Genomic DNA, 12234 nt, shown 5'->3' with positions numbered 1-12234 from the left:
GCATGGATGTGTGTGATGTCCTTAGGTTAGTTAGGTATAAGTAGTTCTAAGTTCTAGGGGACTGATGACCGCAGAAGTTAAGTCCCATAGTGCTCAGAGCAATTTGAACCATTTTTTTGAAGAATCTGTAGAGAGGGAGAATATTCCCGGTCATTGAGAATATGATTCGCCTTTTGCATTTAGGAGGGAGGGGAGGCGAGTCTTGCTGGGAAGCCAGCGGTGGAGAGGAAGTGGTCTTCCGTTTCCGACCGCCTATGTGTGACGGTCGCTCAGTATCAGCTTTGTTTGTACAGGCGGACTTGCTGGGCACTGTACTGTTGTGAACTTATACGATTCTGGACTTCGCCTCCGGGTATTAGACAGTATAAGACAGTATTAGAGTGTATTAGTTAGAGGACCACCTTCTGCCGTCCTAGTGCTTGAAAGAGTTTTATTTTGTGGCTGGAGTTCTTCCACCGTCGCAGACGTGTACGAGAACCATCACTACGACGAACCTGACGCAGTACATATGGTGATATTGCTAACTGCTTCAGCTTATTAGGGCTATAAATCTAAACACGAGCGATCACGCTAGTTTACTTCCACTGAGGTTCCACACCACCGTAGATCATCTTTGAAAGTAGTGTCTATTAGTGTTTGGTACGTAGATGATGTCAGTCATTTCGCGTTATTTATGTTAGATCGCGTGGCCATAAAAAGGGTCAGAGTTGGGAAATTGATCAGCAATTTTTAGTTAGCAAATATAGACAATTGTAATATAAAGGGCTGCTTTTAATCTACAATAAATGTATCAAAAGAAACAACGTTTATAATTTAGTAGTATTAGTAGCCTTAATCATTCATTTACGTTGAGGTTGTAATTTATATGTTAAAGAGCATTAAGAGATCCTATGATCTGCTTCAGGGGGTAGTCAGACAGGGCCAAATCATCACTTTAGCATTTTACACCCGCCTGGAGTAGCATCTCGGACCTTCTATGCAGACAAGTAGACCAATGAGGAGACGTTAGACATGCTACTTTTGTACGGCGAATGGTGGCACGAGACTTACTACCCAGGAATGTGGGATTAGCCGGACGAAGGTCATTCACATCTTGCATCGCCATAAATTCCTCCCTTACCATATGTCATTATATCAGACACTCGAAGCAAATGATTTAGGAGTTCGTGTAGAATGTTTGGTTTGCTCTGCATCAGTTGCGAAACGACACTACCTCTATCCAGCTCGTGCTCTTTGCCTATGAAGCAAAGTTTACCGACCGCGGTAATGTAAATTTACGGTACATGCCCTACTGGGCAGTAGAAAATCCATGTTGGCTTCGTCATTTAGAACCAAGAACGTGAATAGTCAACCTATGGTGCACAGGAAATTCCATTGAGTGACCTTACTTTATCTCAGGAATGTTAAATGCAAATACGTTTCCATATTTTCTTACGAACATTGTACGGTTTCTTCTAGAAGAGGTACCACTCGATAAGCGACAGAGTATGTGGTTCCTGCACGGTTGCCCAGATAACTCATCCGGAGTTACTATGTAGATACTGAATGGGAAGTTGTCTGACAGAGAAGAGTGCTGCAGAACGATAGCTGACCAGGTTTCTTGACTTCACGCCTTTTGATTTCTTTCCATGGGAAGCACTGAGAGATTTGGTCTGTTACAAAGCCTCAAATACGCCAGACGATATGCGCTGTCGAATCGCCACAGAATGCTACGACGTATCATTCAGTGTATCTTCATTTCTTCATCTGTCTCTTCAATGGCTATTACAAATGTGCCAAGCAGTTACAGTAATCAATTTGAGCACATACTTCAGCAACATATAAAACTACGTATCTTTAGGAAAAATATATATTTTGTAGGTGACACGGCTTCAGCCATTCTGAATAAAATGTTGTATTTTTTTAAGTGTATCTCGCCTAGTTAAAATTTCGAGTAGTATTTATAGAAAAATTTGTCCAACAGGAAGTGATTTACTAATAAGAAGAATTCAAGCATCTGCAGGCAAAACAGTTCAGATACGTTACCTTTTTTTTTCAAATCAAGGAAATTTAATACGATAGTTTCTTTGGAATATTGGGATATTTATCATTATGAAGTATGAATGGCTAGCGATTTTGTATCGAATTTGACAAGTAAGCAGCAACGGAGTTAACTGCCTGAAGAAACTGTAGTTGCTTACAAAAATCTTGGAGACGTACACACATTTGAAATAGTTTTCCTAAGTCCCCATGTGATGTGCCAGAAGCTACCATATGTCACAGTTCCATATACAAAAATTATAGCTAATGCTGTATCTACGTCATATAGGAAATGAGGTTTCATCTTAGCAGCGTTGGTCGGCCTTGCTGCATACAACGACAGAGCCTCGCTTGAGAGCTCTTCTTGGCGATTTTTACAGCGCAATAGCTGACTGTGGCCACACTGCATTCCAATTTTAGAACATTTTTCAGATTCCTTTCTCAAGAAATTGAACCTCAACATTATCAGGCATTATGTCACTGTCTCGTCTTTTGAAACATTTCCGGATGCCGTTAAAAAAGTACATATCATACAATTTAAAAACTCATATTTGCTTTAATATCTCGATTGTTACAAGAGTCCAGATTCTTATCACATACCGAAGTACCTGCCCGTTAGCGAAAATCTCGTTTCGATACCTGGAACCGTTCACGAAATGAAACGGGTGTTAGGTCTTACCTGACGCGCCCTGTGTGTGAGTTGTTGACATAGCTAAGGGATATGAAGTGCAAACTACACGTAAATTCAGTGGCAGGTAAACTGGATAAAACTGTCGAGAGAAATTCACGAATATCTAATATTTTCGCAAGATACAGATAGGAAGATCAAAACTGTGCTTCATCCTTCCTAATATAGCTTAAGAACACTGCTATAGTGGGTGAAGTAGAGCTCCTCCGACAAGATTTTATAGGTTATTAAGAGACGGTTTCTGTGAATTTGAAGTATTAGGTATGTGGTCTCCAGTGGTTTCTAACACAGTAACGCTGTAATTATTATTTATTCGTTTTGCTGGACCAGTTACTTCCCTTTGTGAAAAAATACCTTCGTTAGAGTGGAAAAGCCTGTACGATGCATACATTGTAACAGGTGAATATGTAATAATTACTTTTATGCGGTTTCCATCATTTGTCACCGTCTCAAAGCCCACTCAGGCGCGCGCGCGCGCGCGCGCGCGCGCACACACAACACACACACACACACATACACACCAACACACTCCTACAGAACAACAACACACACACACATACTAAATATTAATCTTACTTTCAGAAAACTCATAATCTTGTCCCAGATGGCGAATTACGATTCCCTCTGCCTCGTCTGCAGCGCAGTGAATGAGATGGCGCAGTGGTTAGCACACTAAACGAGTATTCAGGGCACTGGCGGTTCAATTTCTCATCCGATTATCCTGATTTCCATACATCGCTCCAGGAAAATGACGGGATGATTCCCTTTAAAGGCTGTGTCCGATTTCCTCCCCTATCTTTGAAAGAGGCCGAGTTCATGCTCCGTCTCTAATGACCTCGTTGTCGTCGGAACGTCAAACCCTAATTTTCCTTCCTTCCTTTTTACTCCTGGCCTGCTTGTATTTTAGGCTGGAAAAAATGCGACTCTAATGGACCGGCTAGCACACAGCTGGCTTTACTCTTTGGAGTAATGAAACAAAAAAATATTTAAACACAAAAAACCTTCGAGTGAACGTACTGTGATATGGTTGCCATAGTTGCAAATACAGTTCAGCGTAGTGTCGTCAAGCCGCCCATCAGTTCAATTGAGTGAACCTATACTCGAGATGCATGTTCACCAATATTTCTTCAACAGATCTTTCCATACCGCTGTGCCCTTTTCATGAATCGTGTACCATGAACGCGGACCTAGCTGCGGACGGGTAGCTTGTCTGTATCAACGACACAGGTAGCCGTAATGTAACTGTAGCTACAATGGAGGGGTATGTGTAGATAACTGACGATCCTGTGGTTCGTGCAACATTATTTTGGTTGTTGCTAGGCAACAGTCAGCATGACTACTGAATCTGACACTGTGATATTAGCCAACATAGCGTTGCTGTGTTGTATTGCGAAAAACTGTAAGAGAAGTAAAACTACTGCTGTTATTTTTTGTTCTCTCTGATTGGATGCATCTCTACTGTTTGGCTTAATGGTGATGGCATCCTGTTGGACTAAATATACTTACTTTTGCTTTATCAGGGGTGTCCATTTTTCAGCAGCTGCCTGTTCTCAGATGCCAAAAACTTTTATAACGCCAGTCTACTTCCAACAGACCCCTCCCTTCCATGGTTTGAGCTGCAGTTCCCCTTTACTTTAGCCTCAGCCTCCCTCGGCTTCTTCTCCCTGGCGGAGTCCAGTTGAGAAAATATTGCAGCCATCAGTGTTTCTCAGTTCGACAGACACATCAATGTCATCTCAGTTCTCGAGTATCAATTCCATCTGTGACTGGTTCCAATGAAAGCATCTCTTTCCTTATGTATAGATTCCTAAGTGGATCCAAGCGGTTCACTCTCATGCTCCCCCGTAGCCCGTCAAGTTTGACAGCCTCAGTTTTATCTCTTCGTCTCTCGTTCAGTCACCGTTGCTCTGAACCCTACACCAGAATACTTTCTACCACAGCACATGATGGTATTTGATTTGTTCGTCTGAATGTATGCTGATTCAGAAACATTCCATTTAATGATATGTTAGCTACTTTCGCTTGACTTATCGTAGGGGGCTGTACACTTCACACTGGCCAGTCTTATCGATTAGTGATCCCACAGACCTGAACATATCCGCGTTTGTTTCCCAGCCAAACTCAGAATCCAAATCCACACCTTGAACATGTCAAACAAAAAGACTCGTATATTAACGCTACTTTTTTGGTAATCCTCCGGCGATGGTCAATCGAATGCCGTTTACTGATCTTGTCCTGGGGATTTACCGAGGAGAGAAAGCCGTGAGCTGCCGAAAACGCGGTTGTACAGTCTCTCACAGCGTGAGCGGGGTTGAGTAGTGTTTACGTCTGGAGACAGTTTGGAGGTCCAGTGTAGTGTGTTGGGAAGGGCGTGGCGCGATCGTCATCGGACAAGAAAGGTCGTAATTAGGAGGAAGATACTGGAATAGGCGGTTGTGTGCCATTGCGGTTACGTTGGATAGCCGTTTGGAATTAAATAGATGGCGGGTGAGCGTTAATTTGACGATCATGTTACAGGATAGACCTTAACCAGCTGTTCTGTTCACTTATGCTATACAGACATACTGTTCAGGACAATATGATCCGACATAATAATATCGTGAAAAAACTTCACCCACACGTATCTTTCGTACAATTTCAAGCCATCGACATTGTTGTTAATGATCATAGCGAGAATAATAATTGTTATAATAATAATAATAATACGCAGAACTTCACTAAAGAAAATTTATTATTTTAATATTCATGCTGGCTGTATTCGGAACAACAGTCATTTCCACAGAAAGGTCATTCTCAACAACCATCTGTCCGTCTGCCCATATCACTTTCTTTCCTTCTTACTCACTGCAGTTGCGACACAAATAGGTGAGGCGTGTTATGCATACATGTTTATTACACTTTCCATTCAACATGTTCGATATATTCTTATTGCTTGAACAACACAACTTACAGCGTGCACGTTTAGTAGAGTTCCTTATTATTACTGATTTAGCCACACCTGTCACTCCTTCAGGGTATTGGACGCTCCTGACCATTCTCAAAAAGTCTTCAGTTCTTCGAAAATGCTTCCTTGATGCAATGTACTGTGCAACCAGTAACTTTCCATGTTGCTCCAAAAATATTCTCCTTCTAGTCAATTTTCTTGCATTCCAGTTAGGGTCAATCGAAGTCCACAAGACATACGCATAATAAGCAGCAACATCTATAATATTGTAGAAAACTTTCATGGGTCATCTATTGGTTTTTCGTTTGGGTGTATAGGTAACTATTAGCTGTTCTAGTGGGTCTTCAGCACCTTTGATTGAATTATAATCTAAAGTCATATTTTGGCTTCTTATCAGCCCTGTCACTTATTTCCACATTATCTATGAACCTCCTTGTTGATAATTTTTGTAGAAACTCTGGTTTATTTTTACGTGTATTTCCTAACATTGTTAGTTTTCCTTTCGGGAGCAGCTCTTGCAAATTGTATGACTTAAAAAAAATTGTCACTTTACATTATGATCTCTCAAATGAGGGGCAAGTTCAGCAACTACTCTCGTTCCCTGATTGTTTTCTGATGCCGCTCCACTCTCCTTTCCTGTATAATTTAGGGCTTTCAGTGCATGTGAAGATTTGCTGTGATACAGAGTCTATGTCTTGATACCATATTTTGCCGGTTTGCCTGGGATGTAGTGCTTGGATGGTTCAAACGGCTCTGAGCACTATGGGACTCAACATCTGTGATCATCAGTCCCCTAGAACTTAGAACTACTTAAACCTAACTAACCTAAGGACATCACATACATCCATGCCCGAGGCAGGATTCGAACTTGCCACCGTAGCGGTCACGCGGTTCCAGACTGACGTGCCTAGAACCGCACAGCTACACCGTCTGGCTTCTTGGATGGACAGCGGCCTCTAAATGCTACAAGCTGCTTGTAGACAGTAACATTTTCCCCTAGATTATACAGTTTTGAAGGACCTCTAACCACTACTGCGAACTGCGGTACGTTTATCAGATTAACGTCTTTCCTCTTTTGTGGGTTTCTTATCAAATCGCATGACGCGCAGTATTTTACAGAACATGTCTAGGGACATGGTTGCTCTAAATATTTTCCGCGCAGTATCCTTATTCCACAAACGTTTTGTAGATTCCCTACGTTAGCGATATACACCCGCAAGGAATAGGAGTCCACAGTATGAGTGAAAAAGGGAATCATCAATGTTTGTCCATTATTTACCATAAACTCGTTGACCCTCAATATTTGACATCTCTATCGTTTCATTCTGAAGCGCTGCAGAAAATAACACCTGAAGTGAACTTTATACATCACTCATTCTGCTGCTCGCGTACCTGGTAACTCCCGGGGCACTCCCGATTACGTTAGAAGCAGGTAGGCGGCCGTGTTGTGTTGGTGGTTGCAGCTGCCATTCTGTGTTCAAGTTTTTAGAAATAAAGGTTTGTACACTTCTCTGAACAGCCTGCGGACTGTCGTCAGTGTCATCAGAACATGCGGTTTCAGATGCATTACTAACATGATCTTCGAACTTTGTCTGTTGAGCTGTTTACTACTTGTTCCAACTCAGCGTCAGTCAGTGATATAATTGCCATGATGTCACAATTCAGACTGATCACAAACAATAGAGCACATAAACTGAGCAAAAACAATGGATATTTCGACCAGTTGAAAAGTTCTAATGACAAGTCCATTATTATAAACGCAGCGCCTTCGTTGATTTGTTGAATGTTGAGCGTAAGTATGAACAATGAAAGTCATTACTACTGTAAAATAAGACACAATCAGAAAGTATTTGACTTTAGAGTAATCATATTAGTGTCGGGTCACACTGACCCGAACATTACGTATGCATATTTTCAGGTTTATGACCAGATGACTTAAAAGCCGGCCGCGATGGCCGTGCGGTTCTAGGCGCTGCAGTCCGGAACCGCGGGACTGCTACGGTCGCAGGTTCGAATCCTGCCTTGGGTATGGCTGTGTGTGATGTCCTTAGGTTAGTTAGGTTTATGTAGTTCTAAGTTCTAGGGGACTGATGACCTAAGATGTTAAGTCCCATAGTGATCAGAGCCATTATTTTAACATAAAATATTTTATACTGCCCTTGCATTTGCAGACAAAGTTACCAGATTCCATAAAATTATTTTCATATTTAAATAATAAGAAACGAAATTTATAAGCGGTCTAAGGCGCTGTAGTCATGGACTGTGCAGCTGGTCCCGGCGGAGGTTCGAGTCCTCCCTCGGGCATGGGTGTGTGTGTGTGTTTGTCCTTAGGATAATTTAGGTTATGTAGTGTGTAAGCTTAAGGACTGATGACCTTAGCAGTTAAGTCCCATAAGATTTCACACACATTTGAACATTTTTGAAATTTATAACCACTTCAAATCATATACATCCGAACAGAAAAGCAGAATTAAGGTGAGCATCTCAGCGTCTGGTCATTAACCAGATTTTTATATTTCTCTCACCAAGGCACTTGGGTTCGTTTGATTGAGAGCCAGACCAGACAGTATGCATTTAGGCCGTTTGCCGTACTGATCTGCTATTGAAATTTAGTGCTCTGTCTATTTCTTTTGTAGGCACACTGTGTACCGTTTATGTTTACCATATTAAAATGTGTAAAGGCTCATGGCTTGCACCATTCACACTGAATGAGTTCCCGCAGTGGTTAGTACACTGGACTCACATTCGGGCGGACGACAGTTGAAACCCGCGTCCGAACATCCAGATTTAGGTTCTGTGTGCTCTCCCTAAATCGCCCAAAGCAGATGCTGGGACGGTTCTTTTGAAAGGGCACGGTCGATTTCCTTCCCCATCCTTGCCACGATCCGAACTTGTGCTGTTTCTAATGACCTCGATGTTGACGGGACGTTAAACCCAATCTTCCTCCCTTCCTTCCATCCTTCCCTCCACAGCACCGAATGTGACTACATGTAAGAGTTTTGTGTCTATTAGTAAAAGGTTTTGGTACGGATCATGATCAGACAAGGTAGCAGGTTAAATAAATATTAAGTTCCTGTACTTGAAACAAAGCCCTATCTTGTTTTCTATTGTTCCTTTTCATATGAAAAATGTATACCACGATATTTTGAATAGTTCAGTAAATGCTATGTTGTATGTTTCAGTTATGCCTGCTTGGTTTCTGATTACGTAATAGGTGTGAATTCTAGAGAGCGTAAAAATAGCTCCATGACATGCTTGCCTGTGTGTCGAAAGGTATATTTGTTGGTCCACTTTTTTAATATCTGTATCGACAAACTGTTTTGTTGCGTTCTGGACGCAAAATTGTATTGAAAATGAGGAGTTGCAGTAAGCACTGTTGCATGCCACGCACCAGCCGCTGTGACGAAGAGGTTCTAGGCGCTTCAGTCCGAAACCGCGCGACTGCTAGGGTCGCAGGTTCGAATCCTGCCTCGTGCATGGATGTGTGTGATGTCCTTAGGTTAGTTAGGTTTAAGTAGTTCTCAGTTCTAGGGGACTGATGGTCCCAGAAGTTAAGTCCCATAGTGCTCAGAGCCATTTGATCCATTTGCATGCCACGCACAGGCATCTTACACCAGTTCTACTACCACTGGAACGATTATTGATGTGTCTGAAAGAAATCTAGCGTGTTGTGCCAGCGCCTTTGGGACTTGTCTACATGACTATGTACTATCGCTTGGCTACAATCAGGAGCCAGGAATGAGGCAATCACCTAGAAGTTAGCATACAAATACCACCAACTTGTGGAATCTGCCATGTCGAGTGCTATACAGCATGTGGATCCTCAGTAGCATGGCAGTCTTTGCGGAAGTATGTCTGACTAAAGGCTTAGGAGATCTTACTAGTGGCACCAGATATACACAGTCATGTGTAAATGTCTACACAAGAGATGTTATTCTGTTGCACCGGGCTGATTGCCATCTGCCTTTCGAAGTTAGTGCTTATAGTGCCAATGACTTCGTTCCGAGAAATTGGTCGCGGATTGCTTTAAGAAACTATTGTTGGAGGAGGGGGAATACTTCCAGCGAGTTGGACCGCAATGGTTATATACGGTGGCAGAGACTATGGTCGTTATTTGTACATGTTACAAGCAACAGAGATTACATATCTCAGAAATGTCGGTTGTGCAAGCTCAAGGATCAATACTCAATGGAACTAGTTGTGAGATATCTGAACCCACTTCCCGCTTACCAGCTACTATAAAAGGAACTATCGCCTTCAGTATGATCCATCCGTTAATTTACATACCTGACCTACCTTCCTCAGTATTGTCACCCCCCCCCCCCCAAATACATTTCGTTTTTTAACGATATTATTGACAAGGCCTGATCACCTCTCTGTCGATCAGATGATTGCCACACAACATGGGAGTGTTACCATGGAACATCTCCTAGAGCATGTAAAACGCTACATAAGTAAGCAGCAGAAGCAACTGATCGTCACTGGTTCATCAACGTCAGAAACTTCTGTTAGCCTTGCGATGATCGAAGTTATGTATTTCTTGTTCAAGAGAAGAGTTGCTCAAGTGCCACTCTTCTCATCATTCAGCCTAAGGGTCCGAAACAATGAGAGTGGCTCTCTCCCCACCGAGGCAGTATAATGAGTGAAGCCAAAGAGTACTCAAGGACCATAACGAACGGTTATGTATAAAAGTTAGAAATGGGTTTCAATCACTAGTGACAAACCACAATATATTTTAAGGAAGTGATCTGTGTAAATAAGGTTCAAGTCTGCAATTGATAGACCATGTAAACAGAGTCGAGTGTAAATAGATGAAGAGATAGATTGTGGGGACGCATTCCTTCTGTACAGGGGGGGGGGGGGGGGCGTAGAGGGTCGAATTATTAAAGTGATTAAGTCAGTTAAAATATGAAGGGATATTGGGAGCGGGAACACATATGCGATTTACATTCTGTTGCGCAGTTCAGTAGTATGATACCATGATGTAAGTAGATCGGTGGAGTGCAGAGTTAAGCAACATGAAGGAGAATGCTGTGTCGCAGCTCAGCAGAGGATATGACTAGAAGCAGCTCACCGCAAGTCTGGGTGTCAATGTCGAGACAGGTAACCAGGTCAGTTACACCAGACCAGCAACACAAGAATATTCCATCGGCCCGCTGGAGAAGAACAATTAAAGACATCAGTAACCAAAAGCCGTAGTTAACGACCAGCTGCCATCTCGTCATTGTCATCCATTGTGAAGCATTGGAATGACCCAGAGACTGTGTCACTTAGCGTCGCCACCAGTTTAGAGTCGTGACTGCCACCCCCGTCATCATAATAGTTACTTTCGTAATGCAGGTCATAGCATAGGAGGCACCAGAGCGACACCACCTCTGCGACTATCGTCGTACGCCGTAAACAGGCAGCCGCCTGACGTGGGAGTTATCCTTCGGGGTATGGTAACGCACTGTCGCCATCGTCCTGTAACGCTGCCTCAACAAACCCCTTGACTGGGTCCAGAGCCAAGGATCCTGAACTGCCGACGCCAGGCAGCTGCAGTCGGGGATAGTAGCAAATACAGGACAATGAACTGTCCCATGCGAAGCGCGCCCAACCCCCCCCCCCTCCCCCCCCAGCTGCCACCAAAACAGAGGCCCATAGAATGTGGTTCCAGCTACCACAGAACGACCCAGCAAGATCTTAGCACCGCAGCTGACACAGCAGTTTTCACTTACTCCGGGGCAGCTTCAGTCGCAGCAGCGGACAGACATGTGAATGTCCGGTGGTTACCTACGTCGCCACTAAGAATACTACAAGCACAAGCAAACCTCGTCCAAAGAGCCCACCACCAATGTATGGCTGTTGACTAATAAATGCAGTTATTCTGTCTTCAGGAGCCATGTGTGCACACACCCACACCATCCTCTTTCTAACTTCCACCAGAGAACCTACGTTCAAACTCGGCGATGGACAGTGGAGTCCCGTGCCTGTTAACACAGCTCGTTTACAGAAGAATGAAGCTTGTCACAACTGCTCCCTATTACACACATCTGTATGCAGGATGCGTAAATCGCAGTCGCAAGGCTGCCTTAATTAATTACCACCATAAAGCTCAGACAAAGTTGAATGAGTATTTGGGACGGTTATGCTTCACCTGTAATACCGTCGAGCACGAATCCCATCGGATTACGCTGTCTAAATTTATGTTTTCCTTTGCCTTGAATTCATGTCCGTCAAAATTGTGGTGTAGACCGTTCGTAATAACTGGGATGTTGCTAGTAGCAAAATCCAATTGGCGAAGGTGATATGACATAATAAAGGCAAGCACCCTGTCTCGTAGCTTGTTGGGAGTTTTGTTCAGATAAAGAACTTTCGTGGGCACACCCGACGGATTGACAAGGTGACGTCAAAATGTTTGCGAGATTTTTGGGCCCATACACGGCGCATTTGGTGACATCCCTGGTAAACTTTATTATCCAGGATCCTCCTCCTGGAATTTAGTTTGGAAGCAGATAGGTCAGCTCAGGTGTGCCAGGCAAATACCAAATGCTGGGAGCCAGACACGACTAGGTCGACTGGCCCCTTCTCGACTTCCTCGACA

The sequence above is a fragment of the Schistocerca cancellata genome, chromosome 5, assembly GCF_023864275.1.
Source record: "Schistocerca cancellata isolate TAMUIC-IGC-003103 chromosome 5, iqSchCanc2.1, whole genome shotgun sequence".
In the NCBI taxonomy this organism is placed as follows: Eukaryota; Metazoa; Arthropoda; class Insecta; order Orthoptera; family Acrididae; genus Schistocerca; species Schistocerca cancellata.
The sequence above is the reverse complement of the archived record's forward strand: the minus strand, read 5'-3'. Positions refer to the sequence as shown.